This window comes from Arachis stenosperma, chromosome 4 (genome assembly GCF_014773155.1).
Source record: "Arachis stenosperma cultivar V10309 chromosome 4, arast.V10309.gnm1.PFL2, whole genome shotgun sequence".
In the NCBI taxonomy this organism is placed as follows: Eukaryota; Viridiplantae; Streptophyta; class Magnoliopsida; order Fabales; family Fabaceae; genus Arachis; species Arachis stenosperma.
The window spans coordinates 76,073,804-76,098,089 of NC_080380.1; the positions used below are offsets into that span (position 1 = coordinate 76,073,804).

A 24,286-nucleotide genomic window follows, 5' to 3' on the forward strand; every position below is an offset into this window, starting at 1 on the left:
TCTCATGGAGCCTCACAGATACTCAGAGCAATGTTGGAACCTCCCAACACCAAACTTAGAGTTTGAATGTGGGGGTTCAACACCAAACTTAGAATTTGGTTGTGGCCTCCCAACACCAAACTTAGAGTTTGACTGTGGGGGCTCTGTTTGACTCTGTTTTGAGAGAAGCGTTTCATGCTTCCTCTCCATGGTGACAGAAGGATATCCTTGAGCCTTAAACACAAAGGATTCTTCATTCACTTGAATGATCAATTCTCTTCTGTCCACATTAATCACAGCCTTTGCTGTGGCTAGGAAGGGTCTGCCAATGATGATGGATTCATCCATGCACTTCCCAGTCTCTAGGACTATGAAATCAGCAGGGATGTAATGGTCTTTAATCTTCACCAAAACATCCTCTACAAGTCCATAAGCTTGTTTTCTTGAGTTGTCTGCCATCTCTAGTGAGATTCTTGCTGCTTGTACCTCAAAGATCCCTAGCTTCTCCATTACAGAGAGAGGCATGAGGTTTACACTTGACCCTAAGTCACACAGAGCCTTCTTTAAGGTCATGGTGCCTATGGTACAAGGTATTGAAAACTTCCCAGGATCTTGTCTCTTTTGAGGTAATTTCTGCCTAGACAAGTCATCCAGTTCTTTGGTGAGCAAAGGGGGTTCATCCTCCCAAGTCTCATTACCAAATAACTTGTCATTTAGCTTCATGATTGCTCCAAGGTATTTAGCAACTTGCTCTTCAGTGACATACTCATCCTCTTCAGAGGAAGGATACTCATCAGAGCTCATGAATGGCAGAAGTAAATCAAATGGAATTTCTATGGTCTCAGTGTGACCCTCAGATTCCCATGGTTCCTCATTAGGAAACTCATTGGAGGTCAGTGGACGCCCATTGAGGTCTTCCTCAGTGGCGTTCACTGCCTCTTCCTCCTCTCCAAATTCGGCCATGTTGATCGCCTTGCACTCTCCTTTTGGATTTTCTTCTGTATTGCTTGGAAGAGTACTAGGAGGGAGTTCAGTAATTTTCTTGCTCAACTGTCCCACTTGTGCCTCCAAGTTTCTAATGGAGGACCTTGTTTCAGTCATGAAACTTTGAGTGGTTTTGATTAGATCAGAGACCATGGTTGCTAAGTCAGAGTGGTTCTGCTTAGAATTCTCTGTCTGTTGCTGAGAAGATGATGGAAAAGGCTTGCCATTACTAAACCTGTTTCTTTCACCATTATTATTGTTGAAACCTTGTTGAGGTTTCTGTTGATCCTTCCATGAGAAATTTGGATGATTTCTCCATGAAGAATTATAGGTGTTTCCATAGGGTTCTCCCATGTAATTCACCTCTTCCATTGAAGGGTTCTCAGGATCATAAGCTTCTTCTTCAGATGAAGCATCCTTAGTACTGCCTGGTGCATTTTGCATTCCAAACAGACTTTGAGAAATCAAATTGACTTGCTGAGTCAATATTTTGTTCTGAGCCAGTATGGCATTCAGAGTATCAATCTCAAGAACTCCTTTCTTCTGATTTGTCCCATTGTTCACAGGATTCCTTTCAGAAGTGTACATGAATTGGTTATTTGCAACCATTTCAATGAGTTCTTGAGCTTCTGTAGGCGTCTTCTTCAGATGAAGAGATCCTCCAGCAGGGCTATCCAAAGACATCTTGGACAGTTCAGACAGGCCATCATAGAAAATACCTATGATGCTCCATTAAGAGAGCATGTCAGAAGGACATTTTCTGATCAATTGTTTATATCTTTTCCAAGCTTCATAGACGGATTCTCCTTCCTTCTGTCTGAAGGTTTGGACTTCCACTCTAAGCTTACTCAATTTTTGAGGTGGAAAGAACTTTGCCAAGAAGGCATTGACTAGCTTTTCCCAAGAGTTCAGGCTGTCTTTAGGTTGTGAGTCCAACCATATCCTAGCTCTGTCTCTTACAGCAAAAGGGAATAGCATAAGTCTGTAGACCTCAGGGTCAATCCCATTAGTATTGACAGTGTCACAGATTTGCAAGAACTCAGCTAAAAACTGATGAGGATCTTCCAATGGAAGTCCATGGAACTTGCAATTCTGTTGCATTAGAGAAACTAATTGAGGCTTAAGCTCAAAGTTGTTTGCTCCAATGGCAGGGATAGAGATGCTTCTCCTATAGAAGTCGGGAGTAGGTGCAGTAAAGTCACCCAGCACCTTCCTTGCATTGTTGGCATTGTTGTTGTTTTCGGCTGCCATGGGTTCTTCTTCTTTGAAGATTTCTGTTAGGTCCTCTACAGAGAGTTGTGCCATAGCTTCTCTTAGCTTTCGCTTCAAGGTCCTTTCAGGTTCAGGGTCAGCCTCAACAAGAATGCTTTTGTCTTTGCTCCTGCTCATATGAAAGAGAAGAGAACAAGAAAATATGGAATCCTCTATGTCACAGTATAGAGATTCCTTGAGGTGTCAGAGGAACAGAAAAATAGAAGGAAGAGGTAGAAGAATTCGAACTTAGTGAGATAGAGTTTGAATTGTGCATTGAGGAGGAGTGTTACTCCATAAATAGAAGGATGTGAGAAGAGAGGAAGAGTTTTTCGAAAAAAAATTTTAAAAACATTTTGAAAAACTTGAGTTGATTTTCGAAAACTAAAAGTGGAAAAGAAATCAAGGGATTTTTGAAAAAGATTTTGAAATTAGAAATAAAAAAGATATGATTGAAAACTATTTTGAAAAAGATATGATTTGAAAAACAATTTTAAAAAGATTTGATTTTAAAAATTAGTGACTTGCCTAACAAGAAAAGATATGATTCAAACATTAAACCTTTCTCTACAGAAAAGGCAACATACTTGAAATGTTAAATCAAATCATTAATTGATAGCAAGTATTTTTGAAAAAGGAAAGAAATTGATTTTGAAAACATTTGATTGAAAAGATATGATTTGAAAAAGATTTGATTTTGAAAAACTTTGAAAACTTAAAAAAAAATTGAATTAAAAACAGAATCTTCCCTCTTGTGCCATCCTGGCGTTAAACGCCCAGAATGGTGCACATTCTGGCGTTTAACGCCCAATGCTCTACCCTTTTGGGCGTTAAACACCCAACCAGGCACCCTGGCTGGCGTTTAAACGCCAGTCTGCCCTTCTTCACTGGGCTTTTTGAACGCCCAGCTTTTTCTGTGTAATTTCTCTGCTGCATGTACTGAATCTTCAGTTCCCTGTACTATTGACTTGAAAATAGAACCAAGATCAAATAAACAACGCATGCAAGACACCAAACTTAAAATAAGACACTAGTACTGAGGCAAGAAACATAAAATATTTTTTGGTTTTTATGATTTTGTAATTTTTTTGTGCTTTTTCGAAAATTATATGAAAAAAAGAAAATAAAGGTTTCAGAATTCTTAATGAGAATTCCAGGAATCATTGCAATGCTAGTCTAAGACTCCGGTCCAGGAATTAGACATGGCTTCACAGCCAGCCAAGCTTTCAAAGAAAGCTCCGGTCCAAAACACTAGACATGGCCAATGGCCAGCCAAGCCTCAGTAGATCATTGCTTCAACAGCAAGATTGATAGAAATCAACAGGCTCTTGTGATGATAAGTTGAAACCTCGGTCCAATAAGATTAGACATGGCTTCACAGCTGATGACAAGTCATCATATACCTATTTTTCTATGCTTTTTCATACAAGAAATTGATAAATTGTGCTTAAATATTGAATGCTTTTATACTTAATTGGTATATTTCCTTGATCTTTTAATTTTATAAATCTTGTAGGAAATAAGAAGAAAAAGAAGCAAAGAAGCAGAAAAAAAGGAAAAAAAAAAGAGCTTTGGGACACACTTTGAAGTTGGAGCACACTTTGGAGCCTTAGGCCACGCTTTTAAAAGCGTGGCCCATGACCAAATTAAAGGAGAATAGACAATCAGCACACACTGCCCTGCTCTTGCCAAGGGCAGGGCAGAATCGTGATGCAAAGTGAGGTTGGAAGCAAGAATTTTCGCTAAGGTAAAATCTGGGCGCTCACAGCATGACCATGCCTTCTTCAAAGGGCTATAACTTCAGCTACAGACGTCCAATTGATGTGCTTCCAGTTGCGTTGGAAAGCTGACATTCAGAGCTTTCCAACGATATATAGCAATCCATATTTGGCGTACAATTAGAGCAGGAACGGAAGGCATCTTTAAGGGCCAAAAATAAGCGAAAATAAACCAATGTGCTTCCACCAAGGTTCGAAGCTGGAGCCTCATCCCAAAGCAAGTAGCGCTCATTTTTCTGCTCTGCCCTCTTGGAGAGCAGGGCAATGTCGTGCTCTTCATGAAAAATCAAGAAAAATTGCTCCCCCAAATGCTTTCACCAAGGTTCGAACACAAGACCTCCAAGGAAGCCAAGCCTTATGCGTGAATTAGGTGCCAAGGAAACCAAGGAAAAGGAGCAGCGTGTGCCTCCACCAAGTTTCAAACTTGGAACCTCACCTTTTGGCAATATTGCCCTGCCCTTCGCAAGGGCAGGGCAGCAATTCTTGGTGCATGGCACAAAAATTGGCACGGCCAGCTTGCACAATTGTCGCGCACCAAAGGAGTTTCGGCCAGCAACAAACGCGCACCATGGCAACTCTGCCCTGCCCACCACAAGGGCAGGCCAGTATCCTGACGCACCAAGCATGCACGCAACAAGGGCCGCATGCACCATTTCCTGCTCTGCCCTCCACAAGGGCAGGGCAGCCTCCTGGGAGCAACATGAGCCAAAATTCAACCAAAATTTCATTTAAATTCAATTCCTCTCCAAATTGAATCAAGGCCAACCAAACCCATTTCTTCTCAAATCCAAAGCAAGCAAAGCCCACATCATCACTCAAAGGCACATGGATCAATTAAATTAGGATTTTCATTTTTGTAATTTGTTTTAATTTCGTTTTCATTTTTCATTTTGTAAAGCCTATATAAAGGCATCAATTCCATCTCACTAGGAGAGGTTGGCTCCATTAGGGAGTAGTAGATAGCTCTCTCTTTTAATTTTCCTTTCTATTTAAATTTTGGATCAAGAATTGAAGGAATTCTGTTTCAATTCTCCATCTGAAATTCATTTGTGTTCTTCTGCATAATTGAGGAAATTGAGAAATTGGATCTGAAGTTTCTTTTACTGCTTTCATCTTTCTTCTCTTCTGCAAGTTGTCTTCTACTTTGATCAAGGAAGGAATTGAGATCTAGACTTGTTTTCTAGTCTCTTTGATTTCCTTAGATCTTCATTTTGATTTTCCAATTGAGTTGAATTTAATTTCTGTTTGCTTCTTCAAGCAATTCTGCTTTCTGTTTGAGATCGGTTGCAAGTTACTGCATCTTTTACTTCTCTGTTTGATTGCCATTTACAATTTCTTGTTTGATTTCTTGAATCCCAGCTCCCAAAATCCTTTTATTCTTCCTGCAATTTAAATTTTCAGTTGCTTGATCTATTGCTTCCTTTAATTTCCAGCACCCAACCCCCTTTACATTTAATGCAATTTACATTTCTTGTCATTTAAGATTCTTGCAATTTACATTTCTTGCTCTTTAAGTTTCCTGCCACTTTACTTTCTGCAATTTAAATTCCCTGCAAATTTACATTCTGTTGCTCAACTTCACACAATTCATTCAATGTTAGCTTGACTAAACTAATCCCCCACTAAAGTTGCTTGATCCATCAATCCCTGTGGGATCGACCTCACTCTAAGTGAGTTATTACTACTTGATGCAACCCGGTATACTTGCCGGTTGGATATGTGTGTTGGAAATTCGTTTTCCGCAAAAACACCATCAAGTTTTTCCCCCTCTTTTGAGCAGTGTTATTCAAGGTCTTCCCACTCCTCAATTGAACTGCTTGACACTCCTCTGTTATCTGTTTAGATATTTGCTGTTTTGCTTGATTCAACTGTAGTTCTATGCTTTTATTAGCAACTTTAGTTTCATGGAGCATCTCTTTAAATTCTGCTAACTGTTCAGTCATCAGGAGCAATTGTTGATTAAGCTCATTCATCTGTTCTTGAGGATTAGGATCAGTAACTAATGCCATGACCTCCTCCTTTGGAACGAACTCATTGCTAGAATATAAGTATTGGTTTCTAGCAACAGTGTCTATAAGCTCTTGAGCTTCTTCAATTGTCTTCCTCATGTGTATAGATCCACCAGCTAAGTGGTCTAAAGACATCTGAGCTTTTTCTGTAAGCCCATAGTAGAAAATGTCTAACTGGACCCACTCTGAAAACATTTCAGAGGGACATTTCCTTAGCATACCTCTATACCTCTCCCAGGCATTATAAAGGGATTCATTATCCTCTTGTTTAAAGCCTTGGATGTCCAGCCTTAGCTGTGTCATCCTCTTTGGAGGGTAAAAATGATTCAGGAATTTGTCTGATAACTGTTTCCATGTCTTTATGCTTGCTGTAGGTTGGTTATTTAACCACCTTTTAGCTTGATCTTTTACAGCAAATGGAAACAGTAATAGTCTGTAGACATCCTGATCTACCTCTTTATCATGTACTGTGTCAGCAATTTGTAAGAACTGTGCCAGAAACTCGGTAGGTTCTTCCTGTGGAAGACCGGAATACTGGCAATGTTGCTGCACTATGATAATGAGTTGAGGATTTAGCTCAAAGCTGCTTGCTTTGATGGGAGGTATACAGATGCTACTCCCATATGCAGCTGTAATGGGGTTAGCATAAGACCCCAGAGTCCTCTTGGACTGATTAATTCCACTTAAGTCCATAATGGACAAAAGGGAAATGAGAATGATTGCAAAGAGATAAATTTTGTTTATTTTTATTTTTATTTTTGAAATGACCGAAAAAAAATAAAAAAAAATAAAAATAAAATAAAACAAAATAAAAGGAAAATAAAATAGAAAATTCAAAAATCAAAAAAAGAAAATGAGATCAAGGCAGATTGAGAACTGAATCAATTAGTAAGAAAAAGATTTTGAAAACAGCAATTAAAAAGATATGATTGAAAAAATTTTTATGAAAAAGATTTGATTCTTAAAAAGAGGAAAGAAAAAAACACAAAAAGACACCAAACTTAAAATTTTTAGAAATCAAACACTAATTTTTCGAAAATTTCAAAGGAAAAACACGAAGAGGACACCAAACTTAGAATTTTTATGAATCAAAAAGGGACTGAGATTATAAAAAAAAAACGAAAATTTTAAAAGAAAAAACAAAAGCATGCAATTGACACCAAACTTAGAATATAAAACTAGACTCAACTAAAAGACTCTAAACCAACAAAAAGAAAACAGTCCTAATCTAAGCAACAAGATAAGCCGTCAGTTGTCCAAACTCGAACAATCCCCGGCAACGGCGCCAAAAACTTGGTGCACGAAATTGCAATAACACTTTTGCAATCCCGCACAACTAACCAGCAAGTGCACTGGGTCGTCCAAGTAATACCTTGCGTGAGCAAGGGTTGATCCCACGGAGATTGTCGGCTTGAAGCAAGCTATGGTTATCTTGTAAATCTTAGTCAGGAGATTAGAAATTATCAGGATTGATTGTAAAAAGTAAAAGAACATGAAATGGTTACTTGTTTTGCAGTAATGGAGAATGGGCTGAGGTTTGGAGATGCTCCATCTTCTGAATCTCTGCTTTCCTACTGTCTTCCTCTTCAAACACGCAAGTCTCCTTCCATGGCAAGCTCATGTAGGGTTTCACCGTTGTCAATGGCTACCTCCCATCCTCGCAGTGAAAGCTAATGCACGTACTCTGTCACAGTACTGCCAATCACCGGTTTGGTTCCCTCCCCTACCGGAATAGAATCCCTCTTTTGCGTCTGTCACTAACGCCCAGTAGGTTACAGGTTTGAAGCACGTCACAGTCATTCAATCATTGAATCCTACTCAGAATACCACAGACAAGGTTTAGACCTTCCGGATTCTCTTGAATGCTGCCATCCGGTCCTGCCTATACCACGAAGATTCCGATAAAAGAACCCAAGAGATAACTACTCAATTTAAGATAGAACAGAGGTGGTTGTCAGGCACGTGTTCATAGTTGAGAATGATGATGATTGTCACGGATCATCACATTCATCCGGATTAAGAACAAGTGTTATCTTAGAATCGAAGCAAGCATGATTGAATAAGAAACAGTAGTAATTGCATTAATCCATCAAGACATAGCAGAGCTCCTCACCCCCAACCATGGGGTTTAGAGACTCATACTGTGGTAAGAAACGTGTACAAAATGTTATGGGGTCATAAGGTTTACAGAAATGAGTAAATGACAGAAAAATCCACTTCCGGGCCCACTTGGTGTGTGCTTGGGCTGAGCAATGAAGGAATTTCGTGTAGAGACCTTTTCTGGAGTTAAACGCCAGCTTTCATGCCAGTTTGGGCGTTTAACTCCAAATTTTATGCCAGTTCCGGCGTTTAACGCTGGAATTTCTGTAGGTGACTTTGAGCGCCGGTTTGGGCCATCAAATCTTGGGCAAAGTATGGACTATTATATATTGCTGGAAAGCCCAGGATGTATACTTTCCAATGCCGTTGAGAGCGCGCCAATTGGGCTTCTGTAGCTCCAGAAAATCCACTTTGAGTGCAGGGAGGTCAGAATCCAACAGCATCTGCAGTCCTTTTCAGTCTCTGGATCAGATTTTTGCTCAGGACCCTCAATTTCAGTCAGAAAATACCTGAAATCACAGAAAAACACACAAACTCATAGTAAAGTCCAGAAAAGTGAATTTTAATTAAAAACTAATAGAAATATACTAAAAACTAACTAAAAGATACCAAAAACATACTAAAAACAATGCCAAAAGATATACAAATTATCCGCTCATCAATCACCAAGAGAATACACATTCTGAGCACTCCAACTCATGGAGATTTGCTTCAGAGACACAAGATGAGCAAGAGAATCATATGGGATACTTCCCACCACCACAAAATGATTCAAGTCATTACTCTAATGGTGGCTGGGAGTATCACCAAGGAATGAAAGAGCATCCACCCTCACGTCCCAGTTTCTCATTCGAAAGTTCTTCATCACTTGATTATGCCTCAACACAATGTTTCCTCTAAAATCCATACAAGTCATCCCATCAATCACACAACTCATTCCACACCCCTCAACACAACTTCACCACAACACATCCACATCACCAAAATTCCTCTCAACCTTCATCTTTTGAACCAGCAGATGAGGATTACCTTCAAGCCATTGAAATACATAGAAAGCTCGTGGAAAGATACACACAACCCCAATCCTGGAAAGAAACCATCCTCAAGAAGATGAATGGGACCTTAGAGCAAACAAGGAGGAGCTTAGAACCACTGAGCAAGGAAAATGAAGGCCAATTGATGGATGTGAAGGAGAAAGTGGAAGAGCAAGATAAGGAGGCCACTGAGTCAAGTGAATTTTTAGTGAAGAAGGAAGAGGTGGTGGAAATATTTAAACCTGAAACTGCACTTGAGATGACAAGAGAACCTGAACACTCACAACCTCCTCAAACTCCCCTGGACCAAAAAGTCTCAACAATTGAATATAAGATTAAAAGATATGAAGAGGAGATGAAGAAATGTTGGGAAGATCAACAAACCTCCTCAATGAAAAAGCTATTAAGTCAAATGTTGAGTGCAAGGGAGGAAGTGGAAGAGCAAGAAAGTGAGAAAGACAACCAAAGAATTCCAAACTCAAGTGAAGCAGAGAAGTACATAGAGGATAAGCTCATTAAACAACCATTTCAAAAGGCTTTTGATAAAGATAATGCTCCAATGATCACACAACCACCAAGACTTGGATTCAAAGAAGTGAAGGCAATTAACAAGAGCACCAATCATGTCCCTGGTCCAGCAAGCAAGCTCAATCAAGCCAAATTCAAAAGGAAGCTTGCAGAGAAGAGGCCAAAACAAGGGACACTAGCTGAAACTTCTCCCCTCTTGGAGTCATTCCTCTTAACCAACTGGAAGAAGAGGAAGAAAGTGAGGAACAACATGTCAAGCTAATGACACTAAAAAAGCACTTGTTGGGAGGTAACCCAACCGTAGGTAACACTTCTTCTCCGCTTTGTTTTCTTTCTGTGGTTTGTTTAAATTTAATAATTTGGCATATGGTTACATTCTAAGTGTGGTGTTGCCCTGCAACAAACTGTTTTCCATCTTCATGGATGATTGCATCAATTTTACATGGAAGTGTCATACTAAGAATCTAAGTTTGGTGTGCCACTTAATTTTTTTTTTATGCAAATCATCCAACAACACTACTTGTCTACATAATCATAATGCCGCTGCAGTGTTATTTTTTTAGTTAGACAATTTTAGTTTTCTTGATTGTTTTTAGTCATTTCCTTGTTTTTAATGCTTTCTTTTATTAACTGTGTTTGTTAATACATCACCCAAACATCCTTACTCATGACAGATTCTTCACTTGGTGATTGTATTTAACAAATGACAGTTTCATTTACTTAGTTTTAGTTCAAATAAATTGACATATGATTGCATTCTAAGTTTGGTGTTGCTATGCAACAAAAATTTGCTTCCAATCCTTATTGGATACTTGCATCAATTCCAAGAGAAAGTGTCACACTAAGTTTGGTGTGCCACTTATATTTTTATGCAATGTATCATGCACACCAACTTATATTTGCAATCAAAATGTCTCTGTCTCTTGTGCCTTCATGGTTATCTTAAATTTTGCTTGCTTAAAACACATGTGCTACTAACATTTCATTGTATAAGACATTCATGATCCATCTTAGCCCCATAGCCATTATTCTAATTGTTGCTTGAGGATGAGCAAGCATTTTAAGTTTGGCAAGGGAAAGGGAAGAATCAGAGGAAAATGACAACAATAGAGAAGATGGACTACAAGGTTGTAAAGTTCCTTTTCCTCTCCTTTGTTTTCAGCACTTTATTTTGCATGATTGTCTTTATATTCTCTGTAAGCATGTGTGGTATGAATAAGCATAGCTTGAATGTTGATTTGTAACATGTTGCCATGCCATTATGACTACCAACTTGAGTTTTGTAAGTTCAAAAGCAATAAAGTATCATGATCATAAACAAACAAGGCATTAAAGAAGATTTTAGCATGTGCATAAAAGTATTGGAAAGCTAGTATGTTTGATTGTTGCTTAATTGCATTGGATTTTATTTAATTGAAGTTTTCATCTAGGACATTTTGTGAAATCTTTTGAAATCATGAAAACCTTGGAAAAAAAATAAATGCAAAAACAAGGGCAAGAAAAGAAAAAGGGAAAGAATGGGAAAGCTGAAGGCTCTGAGTACCAATGGCAATTTATTTGCTAAGTGCTTGTGGTGTTTATGTATCAAGCCAAATGCTTGAAAACAAAACACTTAGAAGTCAAGGCTAGGCTCAAGTGCAAAAGCACTCCCTCAAAGCTCAAGGCTCTGAGCATCAATGATTAGAGAGTCAAGAAAAGAAAAGAAAAATGAGCTTAATGAAGTCCTCTAATCAAATGCTTGTGGTGCTTATGTATCAAGTGGTAATACTTGAAAACAAAGCATTTAGAAGTCGTAGCTTTGTTATCAACTCATGGGGCAAAGCACCCAAAAGGAGAAGCTAATAAGAAAATTAAAAGTTTGCTTCAAGGAAGAAATATAAGAAAAAGATTTCATAAATTGAGCTAGATAGAAGCATCAATCATTTACATTTCTTTTGTGATTGAAGCATGCATAGAAAACTAGTTTACCATGAACATTGAGTTGCTATTCTTCTTACCTTGGATTGTCAATTTCTATTGCATGATTCTTTTCTTGCTTGGGGACAAGCAAGGTTTAAGTTTGGTGTTGTGATGACAAGTCATCATATACCTATTTTTCTATGCTTTTTCATACAAGAAATTGATAAATTGTGCTTAAATATTGAATGCTTTTATACTTAATTGGTATATTTCCTTGATCTTTTAATTTTATAAATCTTGTAGTAAATAAGAAGAAAAAGAAGCAAAGAAGCACAAAAAAAGGAGAAAAAAAGAGCTTTGGGACACACTTTGAAGTTGGAGCACACTTTGGAGCCTTAGGCCACGCTTTTAAAAGCGTGGCCCATGACCAAATTAAAAGAGAATAGGCAATCAGCACACACTGCCCTGCTCTTGCCAAGGGCAGGGCAGAATCGTGATGCAAAGTGAGGTTGGAAGCAAGAATTTTCGCTAAGGTAAAATCTGGGCGCTCACAGCATGACCATGCCTCCTTCAAAGGGCTATAACTTGAGCTACAGACGTCCAATTGATGTGCTTCTAGTTGTGTTGGAAAGCTGACATTCAGAGCTTTCCAATGATATATAGCAATCCATATTTGGCGTACAATTGGGGCAGGAACGGAAGGCATCTTTAAAGGCCAAAAATTAGCGAAAATAAACCAATGTGCTTCCACCATGGTTCGAAGCTGGAGCCTCATCCCAAAGCAAGTAGCGCTCATTTTTCTGCTCTGCCCTCTTGGAGAGCAGGGCAATGTCGTGCTATTCATGAAAAATCAAGAAAAATTGCTCCCCCAAATGCTTTCACCAAGGTTCGAACACAAGACCTCCAAGGAAGCCAAGCCTTATGCGTGAATTAGGTGCCAAGGAAACCAAGGAAAAGGAGCAGCGTGTGCCTCCACCAAGTTTCAAACTTGGAACCTCACCTTTTGGCAATATTGCCCTGCCCTCCGCAACGGCAGGGCAGCAATTCTTGGTGCATGGCACAAAAATTGGCACGGCCAGCTTGCACAATTGTCGCGCACCAAAGGAGTTTCAGCCAGCAACAAACGCGCACCATGGCAACTCTACGCTGCCCAACACAAGGGCAGGGCAGCATCCTGACGCAGCAAGCACGCACTCAACGAGGGCCGCACACACCATTTCTTGCTCTACCCTCCACAAGGGCAGGGCAGCCTCCTGGGAGCAACATGGGCCAAAATTCAACCAAAATTTCATTTAAATTCAATTCCTCTCCAAATTGAATCAAGGCCAACCAAACCCATTTCTTCTCAAATCCAAAGCAAGCAAAGCCCACATCATCACTCAAAGGCACATGGATCAATTAAATTAGGATTTTCATTTTTGTAATTTGTTTTAATTTCGTTTTCATTTTTCATTTTGTAAAGCCTATATAAAGGCATCAATTCCATCCCACTAGGAGAGGTTGGCTCCATTAGGGAGTAGTAGATAGCTCTCTCTTTTAATTTTCCTTTCTGTTTAAATTTTGGATCAAGAATTGAAGGAATTCTGTTTCAATTCTCCATCTGAAATTCATTTGTGTTCTTCTGCATAATTGAGGAAATTGAGAAATTGGATCTGAAGTTTCTTTTACTGCTTTCATCTTTCTTCTCTTCTGCAAGTTGTCTTCTACTTTGATCAAGGAAGGAATTGAGATCTAGACTTGTTTTCTAGTCTCTTTGATTTCCTTAGATCTTCATTTTGATTTTCCAATTGAGTTGAATTTAATTTCTGTTTGCTTCTTCAAGCAATTCTGCTTTCTGTTTGAGATCGGTTGCAAGTTACTGCATCTTTTACTTCTCTATTTGATTGCCATTTACAATTTCTTGTTTGATTTCTTGAATCCCAGCTCCCAAAATCCTTTTATTCTTCCTGCAATTTAAATTTTCAGTTTCTTGATCTATTGCTTCCTTTAATTTCCAGCACCCAACCCCCTTTACATTTAATGCAATTTACATTTCTTGTCATTTAAGATTCTTGCAATTTATATTTCTTGCTCTTTAAGTTTCCTGCCACTTTACTTTCTGCAATTTAAATTCCCTGCAAATTTACATTCTGTTGCTCAACTTCACACAATTCATTCAATGTTAGCTTGACTAAACTAATCACCCACTAAAGTTGCTTGATCCATCAATCCCTGTGGGATCGACCTCACTCTAAATGAGTTATTACTACTTGATGCGACCCGGTACACTTGCCGGTTGGATATGTGTGTTGGAAATTCGTTTTCCGCAAAAACACCATCAACAGCCAGCCAGATTTCAACAGATCATCTTGAAACTCTAGAATTCATTCTTAAAGAAATTCTGAAAAAATACCTAATCTAAGCAACAAGAAGAACCATCAGTTGTCCAAACTCAAAACAATCCCCGGCAACGGCGCCAAAAACTTGGTATGCGAAATTGTGATCACTACTTTTCACAACTCAAATAATCCCTAGTAATGGCCCCAAAGACTTGGTGCTCAATACTATGGCATAAACACAACTTCGCACAACTAACCAGCAAGTGCACTGGGTCGTCCAAGTAATAAACCTTACGCGAGTAAGGTTCGATCCCACGGAGATTGTTGGTATGAAGCAAGCTATGGTCACCGTGTAAATCTTAGTCAGGCAGACTCAAATGGGTATGGGTGATATATGAATAAAACATAAAGATAAAGATAGAGATACTTATATAATTCATTGGTGAGAACTTCAGATAAGCGAATGGAGATGCTTTGTCCCTTCCGTCTCTCTGCTTTCCTACTGTCTTCATCCAATCCTTCTTACTCCATTCCATGGCAAGCTGTATGTTCGGGCATCACCGTTGTCAATGGCTACAGTCCTGTCTTCTCAGTGGAAATGTTCAACGCACCCTGTCACGGCACGGCTATCCAGCTGTCGGTTCTCGATCATGTCGGAATAGAATCCAGTGATTCTTTTGCGTCTGTCACTAACGCCCCACAATCGCGAGTTTGAAGCTCGTCATAGTCATTCAATCATTGAATCCTACTCAGAATACCACAGACAAGGTTTAGACCTTCCGGATTCTCTTGAATGCCGCCATCAATTCTAGCTTATACCACGAAGATTCTGGTTAAAGAACCCAAGAGATAAACATTAGAGCCTTGTTTGCTTGTAGAACAAAAGTGGTTGTCAGTCACTTGTTCATAAGTGAGAATGATGATGAGCGTCACATAATCATCACATTCATCATGTTCTTGAGTGCGAATGAATATCTTGGAATAAGAACAAGCTGAATTGAATAGAAGAACAATAGTAATTGCATTAATACTCGAGGTACAGCAGAGCTCCACACCTTAATCAATGGTGTGTAGAAACTCCACCGTTGAAAATACATAAGAACAAAGTCTAGGCATGGCCGTGAGGCCAGCCTCCCAGTGATCTAAGATAGCATAAGACTAAAGATAGCTACCCAGATGAAAAATACAATAGTAAAGGGTCCTATTTATAGGAAACTAGTAGCTTAAGGTTTACAAAGATGAGTAAATGACATAAAAATCCACTTTCGGGCCCACTTGGTGTGTGCTTGGGCTGAGCATTGAAGCATTTTCGTGTAGAGACTCTTCTTGGAGTTAAACGCCAGCTTTTGTGCCAGTTTGGGCGTTTAACTCCCACTTTGGTGCCAGTTCCGGCGTTTAACGCTGGGAATTCTGAAGGTGACTTTGAACGCCGGTTTGGGCCATCAAATCTTGGGCAAAGTATGGACTATCATATATTGCTGGAAAGCCCAGGATGTCTACTTTCCAACGCCGTTGAGAGCTCGCCAATTGAGCTTCTGTAGCTCCAGAAAATCTACTTCGAGTGCAGGGAGGTCAGAATCCAACAGCATCTGCAGTCCATTTCAGTCTCTGAATCAGATTTTTGCTCAGGTCCCTCAATTTCAGCCAGAAAATACCTGAAATCACAGAAAAACACACAAACACATAGTAAAGTCCAGAAAAGTGAATTTTAACTAAAAACTAATAAAAAGTATACTAAAAACTAACTAAATCTACTAAAAACAATGCCAAAAAGCGTACAAATTATCCGCTCATCACAAAGACTTGGTGCACGAAATTGTGATCACTACTTTTCACAACTCAAATAATCCTCGGTAATGAGTCCAAAAACTTGGTGCTCAATACCATGGCATAAACACAACTTCGCACAACTAACCAGCAAGTGCACTGGGTCGTCCAAGTAATAAACCTTACGCGAGTAAGGGTCGATCCCACGGAGATTGTTGGTATGAAGCAAGCTATGGTCACCTTGTAAATCTTAGTCAGGCAGATTCAAGTGGTTATGGATGATATATGAATAAAACATAAGGATAAAGATAAGGATACTTATGCAATTCATTGGTGAGAACTTCAGATAAGCGAATGGAGATGCTTTGTCCCTTCCGTCTCTCTGCTTTCCTACTGTCTTCATCCAATCCTTCTTACTCCTTTCCATGGCAAGCTGTATGTTGGGCATCACCATTGTCAATGGCTACAGTCCCGTCCTCTCAGTGGAAATGTTCAACGCACCATGTCACGGCACGGCTCTCCAGCTGTCGGTTCTCGATCATGTCGGAATAGAATCCAGTGATTCTTTTGCGTCTGTCACTAACGCCCCACAATCGCGAGTTTGAAGCTCGTCACAGTCATTCAATCATTGAATCCTACTCAGAATACCACAGACAAGGTTTAGACCTTCCGGATTCTCTTGAATGCCGCCATCAATTCTAGCTTATACCACGAAGATTCCGGTTAAAGAACCCAAGAGATAAACATTAGAGCCTTGTTTGCTTGTAGAACGGACGTGGTTGTCAGTCACGCGTTCATAAGTGAGAATGATGATGAGCATCACATAATTATCACATTCATTATGTTCTTGAGTGCGAATGAATATCTTGGAATAAGAACAAGCTGAATTGAATAGAAGAACAATAGTAATTGCATTAATACTCGAGGTACAGCAGAGCTCCACACCTTAATCTATGGTGTGTAGAAACTCTACCGTTGAAAATACATAAGAACAAGGTCTAGGCATGGCCGTGAGGCCAGCCTCCCAATAATCTAAGAACTAGACGTCCAAAGATGATCTAGAGATCTAAGGTGATCAAGAGATACAAAATGATCAAAAGATGAAAATACAATAGTAAAAGGTCCTATTTATAGGGAACTAGTAGCTTAAGAATTACAACGATGAGTAAATGACATAAAAATCCACTTCCGGGCCCACTTGGTGTGTGCTTGGGCTGTGCATTGAAGCATTTTCGTGTAGAGACTCTTCTTGGAGTTAAATGCCAGCTTTTGTGCCAGTTTGGGCGTTTAACTCCCATTCTTGTGCCAGTTCCGGCGTTTAACGCTGGGCATTCTTGAGCTGATTTGGAACGCCGGTTTGGGCCATCAATCTTGGGAAAAGTACGGACTATTATATATTTCTGGAAAGTCCAGGATGTCTACTTTCCAACGCCGTTGAGAGCGCGCCAATTGGGCTTCTGTAGCTCCAGAAAATCCACTTCGAGTGCAGGGAGGTCAGAATCCAACAGCATCTGCAGTCCATTCCAGTCTCTGAATCAGATTTTTGCTCAGGTCCCTCAATTTCAGCCAGAAAATACCTGAAATCACAGAAAAACACACAAACTCATAGTAAAGTCCAGAAAAGTGAATTTTAACTAAAAACTAACTAAAACATACTAAAAAGATACTAAAAACAATGCCAAAAAGCGTATAAATTATCCGCTCATCACAACACCAAACCTAAATTGTTGCTTGTCCCCAAGCAACTGAAAATCAAATAAGATAAAAAGAAGAGAATATGCAATGAATTCCAAAAACATCTATGAAGATCAGTATTAATTAGATGAGCGGGGCTTTTAGCTTTTTGCCTCTGGACAGTTTTGGCATCTCACTCTATCCTTTGAAATTTAGAATGATTGGCTTCTTTAGGAACTCAGAATCCAGATAGTATTATTGATTCTCCTAGTTAAGTATGATGATTCTTGAACACAGCTACATTATGAGTCTTGGCCGTGGCCCAAAGCACTCTGTCTTCCAGTATTACCACCGGATACATACATGCCACAGACACATAATTGGGTGAACCTTTTCAGATTGTGACTCAGCTTTGCTAGAGTCCCCAATTAGAGGTGTCCAGGGTTCTTAAGCACACTCTTTTTGCCTTGGATCACAAATTTATTTCTTTCTTTTTCTTTCTTTTTCTCTTTCTCCCTCTTTTTTTTCATTTTTTTTTCGCTCTTTCTTTTTTTTTGTATTCACTGCTTTTTCTTTATTCAAGAATCATTTTTATGATTTTTTAGATCCTCAGTAACATATCTCCTTTTTCATCATTCTTTCAAGAGCCAACCAATCATGAACAACAAATTCAAAAGACATATGCACTGTTTAAGCATACATTCAGAAAACAAAAGTATTGCCACCACATCAAAATAATTAATCTGTTATAAAATTTAAAATTCATGCAATTCTTCTCTTTTTTCAATTAAGAACATTTTTCATTTAAGAAAGGTGATGGATTCATAGGACATTCATAACTTTAAGGCATAGACACTAAGACACTAATGATCATAAGACACAAACATAGATAAACATAAGCATGATTTTCGAAAAATAGAAAAATAAAGAACAAGGAGATTAAAGAACGGGTCCACCTTAGTGATGGCGGCTTGTTCTTCCTCTTGAAGATCTTATGGAGTGCTTGAGCTCCTCAATGTCTCTTTCTTGTCTTTGTTGCTCCTCTCTCATGATTCTTTGACCTTGTCTAATTTCATGGAGGAGGATGGAATGTTCTTGGTGCTCCACCCTTAGTTGTCCCATGTTGGAACTCAATTCTCCTAGGGAGGTGTTGATTTGCTCCCAATAGTTTTGTGGAGGAAAGTGCATCCCTTGAGGTAACTCAGGGATTTCATGATGAGTGAGATCTCTTGTTTGCTTCATTCTTTTCTTAGCGATGGGCTTGTCCTCATCAATGGGGATGTCTCCCTCTATGTCAACTCCAACTGAATAACAGAGGTGACAAATGAGGACTTGAGGTCATGCCTTCTCAGTTGAACTGGCTTCCCTTTTGAATCTCTCTTCCATTGTTCGCCCTCTTCACAAATGTCTATGAGGACTTGGTCCAACCTTTGATCAAAGTTGACCCTTCTTCATGGCCACAACTTCATAGAAGTGGTCTTGATGCACCGTTGAGATGAATCTCTCCATCTCCCATGACTCGGAGGTGAAAGCTTTTGCCTCCCCTTTCCTCTTTCTAGAGGTTTCTCCTGCCTTGGATGCCATAAATGGTTATGGAAAAACAAAAAGCAATGCTTTTACCACACCAAACTTAAAAGGTTTGCTCGTCCTCGAGCAAAAGAAGAAAGAAGAGAGTAGAAAAAGAAGAAATAGAGGAGAGGGAGATGGCTTTGTGGTTCAGCCAAAGGGGGAAGAAGTAGTGTTTAGGGTTTGTGAAAATGAAGGAGTGAGGATGGGTTTATATAGAGGTGAAGATAGGGGTAAGGTTCGGCCATTATGATCAAAAATTGTCGAAAGACTTTATAGCGTATTGAACACTTAATCTATGTTATAAGCTAGAATTGATGGCGGCATTCAAGAGAATCCGGAATGTCTAAACCTTGTCTGTGGTATTCTGAGTAGGATTCAAGGATTGAATGACTGTGACGAGCTTCAAACTCCTGAGGGCTGAGCGTTAGTGACAGACGCAAAAGAATCACTGGATTCTATTCCAACCTGATTGAGAACCGACAGATGATTAGCCGTGCTGTGACAGAGCGCGTTGAACGTTTTCACTGAGAGGATGGGAGGTAGCCATTGACAACGGTGAAACCCTACATACAGCTTGCCATGGAAGGAGCCTTGCATGTTTGAAGAAGAAGACAGTAGGAAAGCAGAGGTTCAGAAGACAAAGCATCTCCAAAACCTCAACCTGTTCCCCATTACTGCAAAACAAGTACTTATTTCATGTTCTTTTGTTTTTCACAATCAATCCTAATAATTTTTGATATCCTGACTAAGAGTTACAAGATAACCATAGCTTGCTTCAAGCCGACAATTTATTAGTAGGATTATTGTGCATGAGAAACATAACATTGGGTTGCCAGTGGACGCCCATTGAGGTCTTCCTCAGTGGCGTTCACTGCCTCTTCCTCCTCTCAAAATATCGGCCATGTTGATAGCCTTGCACTCTCTTTTTGGATTTTCTTCTGTATTGCTTGGAAGAGTACTAGGAGGGAGTTCAGTAATTTTCTTGCTCAACTGTCCCACTTGTGCCTCCAAATTTCTAATGGAGGATCTTGTTTCAGTCATGAAACTTTGAGTGGTTTTGATTAGATCAGTGACCATGGTTGCTAAGTCAGAGTGGTTCTGCTTAGAATTCTTTGTCTGTTGCTGAGAAGATGATGGAAAAGGCTTGCCATTGCTAAACCGGTTTCTTCCACCATTGTTGTTGTTGAAACCTTGTTGAGGTTTCTGTTGATCCTTCCATGAGAAATTTGGGTGATTTCTCCATGAAGAATTATAGGTGTTTCCATAGGGTTCTCCCATGTAATTCACCTCTTCCATTGAAGGGTTCTCATGATCATAAGCTTTTTCTTCAGATGAAGCATCCTTAGTACTGTTTGGTGCATTTTGCATTCCAGACAGACTTTGAGAAATCAAATTGACTTGCTGAGTCAATATTTTATTCTGAGCCAGTATGGCATTCAGAGTATCAATCTCAAGAACTCCTTTCTTCTGATGTGTCCCATTGTTCACAGGATTCCTTTCAGAAGTGTACATGAATTGGTTATTTGCAACCATTTCAATGAGTTCTTGAGCATCTGTAGGCGTCTTCTTCAGATGAAGAGATCCTCTAGCAGAGCTATCCAAAGACATCTTGGACAGTTCAGACAGGCCATCATAGAAAATACCTATGATGCTCCATTCAGAGAGCATGTCAGAAGGACATTTTCTGATCAATTGTTTGTATCTTTCCCAAGCTTCATAGAGGGATTCTCCTTCCTTCTGTCTGAAGGTTTGGACTTCCACTCTAAGCTTACTCAATTTTTGAGGTGGAAAGAACTTTGCCAAGAAGGCATTGACTAGCTTTTCCCAAGAGTTCAGGCTGTCTTTAGGTTGTAAGTTCAACCATATTCTAGCTCTGTCTCTTACAGCAAAAGGGAATAGCATAAGTCTGTAGACCTCAGGGTCAACCCCATTAGTCTTGACAGTGTCACAGATTTGCAAGAACTCAGCTAAAAACTGATGAGGATCTTCCAATGGAAGGCCATGGAACTTGCAATTCTATTGCATTACAGAAACTAATTGAGGCTTAAGCTCAAAGTTGTTTGCTCCAATGGCAGGGATAGAGATGCTTCTCCCATAGAAGTCGGGAGTAGGTGCAGTAAAGTCACCCAGCACCTTCCTTGCATCATTGTTGTTGTTTTTGGCTGCCATGGGTTCTTCTTCTTTGAAGATTTCTGTTAGGTCCTCTATAGAGAGTTGTGCCTTAGCTTCTCTTAGCTTTCGCTTCAAGGTCCTTTCAGGTTCAGGGTCAGCCTCAACAAGAATGCTTTTGTCTTTGTTCCTGCTCATATGAAAGAGAAGAGAACAAGAAAATATGGAATCCTCTATGTCACAGTATAGAGATTCCTTGAGGTGTCAGAGGAACAGAAAAATAGAAGGAAGAGGTAGAAGAATTCGAACTTAGTGAGATAGAGTTCGAATTGTGCATTGAGGAGGAGTGGTACTCTATAAATAGCAGGATGTGAGAAGAGGGGAAGAGATTTTTTCGAAAATTAAGTAAAAGATTTAAAAAAAACATTTTGAAAAAGATTTTGAAGAAGATATGATTGAAAACTTTTTGAAAAAGATGTGATTGAGAAGATATGATTTGAAAAACAATTTAAAAAGATTTGATTTTAAAAATTAATGACTTGCCTAACAAGAAAAGATATGATTCAAACATTAAACCTTTCTCAACAGAAAAGGCAACATACTTGAAATGTTGAATCAAATCATTAATTGATAGCAAGTATTTTTGAAAAAGGAAAGAAATTGATTTTGAAAACATTTGATTGAAAAGATATGATTTGAAAAAGATTTGATTTTGAAAAACTTTGAAAACTTGAAAAAAAAATTGAATTAAAAACAGAATCTTCCCTCTTGTGCCATCCTGGCGTTAAACGCCCAGAATGGTGCACATTCTGGCGTTTAACGCCCAATGCTCTACCCTTTTGGGCGTTAAACGCCCAACTAGGCACCCTGGCTGGCGTTTAAACGCCAGTCTACCCTTCTTCACTGGGCTTTTTGAACGCCCAGCTTTTTCTGTGTAATTCCTCTGCTGCATGTACTGAATCTTCAGTTCCCTGTACTATTGACTTAAAAATAGAACCAAGATCAAATAAACAACGCATGCAAGACACCAAACTTAAAATGAGACACTGGACTCAAACAAGAAACATAAAATATTTTTGGTTTTTTTATGATTTTGTAATTTTTTTAGATTTTTCGAAAATTAAGTGGAAAAGTAAAATAGAGGATTCAAAATTCTTAATGAGAATTCCAGGAATCATTGCAATGCTAGTCTAAGACTTCGGTCCAGTTATTAGACATGGCTTCACAACCAGCCAAGCTTTCAAAGAAAGCTTCGGTCCAAAACACTAGACATGGCCAATGGCCAGCCAAGCCGTAGCAGATCATTGCTCCAACAGCAAGATTGATAGAGATCAACAAGCTCTTGTGATGATAAGTTGAAACCTCGGTCCAATAAGATTAGACATGGCTTCACAGCCAGCCAGACTTCAACAGATCATCTTGAAACTCTAGAACTCATTTTTAAGAATTCTGAAAAATACCTAATCTAAGCAACAAGATGAACCGTCAGTTGTCCATACTCGAAACAATCCCCGGCAACGGCGCCAAAAACTTGGTATGCGAAATTGTGATCACTACTTTTCACAACTCAAATAATCCCTAGTAATGAGTCCAAAAACTTGGTGCTCAATTCCATGGCATAAACACAACTTCGCACAACTAACCAGCAAGTGCACTGGGTCGTCCATGTAATAAACTTTACGCGAGTAAGGGTCGATCCCACGGAGATTGTTGGTATGAAGCAAGCTATGGTCACCTTGTAAATCTTAGTCAGGCAAACTCAAATGGTTATGAATGATGAATAAAACATAAAGATAAAGATAGAGATACTTATGTAATTCATTGGTGGGAATTTCAGATAAGCGTATGAAGATGCTTTGTCCCTTCCGTCTCTCTGCTTTCTTACTGTCTTCATCCAATCCTTCTTACTCCTTTCCATGGCAAGCTGTATGTTGGGCATCACAGTTGTAAATGGCTACAGTCCCGTCCTCTCAGTGGAAATGTTCAACGCACCCTGTCACGGCACGGCTATCCAGCTGTCGGTTCTCGATCATGTCGGAATAGAATCCAGTGATTCTTTTGGGTCTGTCAGTAACGCCCCACAATCGCGAGTTTGAAGCTCGTCACAGTCATTCAATCATTGAATCCTACTCAGAATACCACAGACGAGGTTTAGACCTTCCGGATTCTCTTGAATGCAGTCATCAATTCTAGCTTATACCACGAAGATTCCGGTTAAAGAATCCAAGAGATATCTACCCAATCTAAGGTAGAACGGAGGTGATTGACGGTCACACGTTCATAGGTGAGAATGATGATGAGTGTCACGGATCATCACATTCATCAAGTTGAAGAACAAGTGATATCTTGGAATAAGAACAAGCTAAATTGAATAGAAGAACAATAGTAATTGCATTAATAGTCGAGGTACAGCAGAGCTCCACACCTTAATCTATGGTGTGTAGAAACTCCACCGTTGAAAATACATAAGAACAAGGTCTAGGCATGGCCGAATGGCCAGCCCCATGATCTAAGATAGAATAAGACTAAAGATAGCTACCCAGATGTCAAATACAATAGTAAAATGTCCTATTTATAGGGAACTAGTAGCTTAAGAATTACAAAGGTGAGTAAATGACATAAAAATCCACTTCCGGGCCCATTTGGTGTGTGCTTGGGCTGAGCATTGAAGCATTTTCGTGTAGAGACTCTTCTTGGAGTTAAACGCCAGCTTTTGTGCCAGTTTGGGCGTTTAACTCCCACTTTGGTGCCAGTTCCGGCGTTTAACGCTAGGAATTCTGAAGGTGATTTTGAACGCCAGTTTGGGCCATCAAATCTTGAGCAAAGTATGGACTATCATATATTGCTGGAAAGCCCAGAATGTCTATCTTCCAATGCCGTTGAGAGTGCGCCAATTGGGCTTCTGTAGCTCCAGAAAATCCACTTCGAGTGCAGGGAGGTCAGAATCCAACAGCATCTGCAGTCCTTTTCAGTCTCTGAATCAGATTTTTGCTCAGGTCCCTCAATTTCAGCCAGAAAATACCTGAAATCACAGAAAAACACACAAACTCATAGTAAAGTCCAGAAAAGTGAATTTTAACTAAAAACTAATAAAAAGTATACTAAAAACTAACTAAATCTACTAAAAACATACTAAAAATAATGCCAAAAAGCGTACAAATTATCCGCTCATCACAACACCAAAATTAAATTGTTGCTTGTCCCCAAGCAACTGAAAATCAAATAAGATAAAAAGAAGAGAATATGCAATGAATTCCAAAAACATCTATGAAGATCAGTATTAATTA

At 39.3% G+C, this 24,286-nt stretch overlaps 1 non-coding gene across 1 annotated transcript; it reads left to right on the forward strand.

The window, feature by feature from the left end:
* Positions 1–20,556: 20,556 nt before the first annotated feature.
* Positions 20,557–20,660, forward strand: LOC130978274 (small nucleolar RNA R71). The gene has a single exon (XR_009085927.1). It is a non-coding gene; the product is annotated as a small nucleolar RNA R71 (small nucleolar RNA).
* The last annotated feature ends 3,626 nt before the right edge of the window (positions 20,661–24,286 follow it).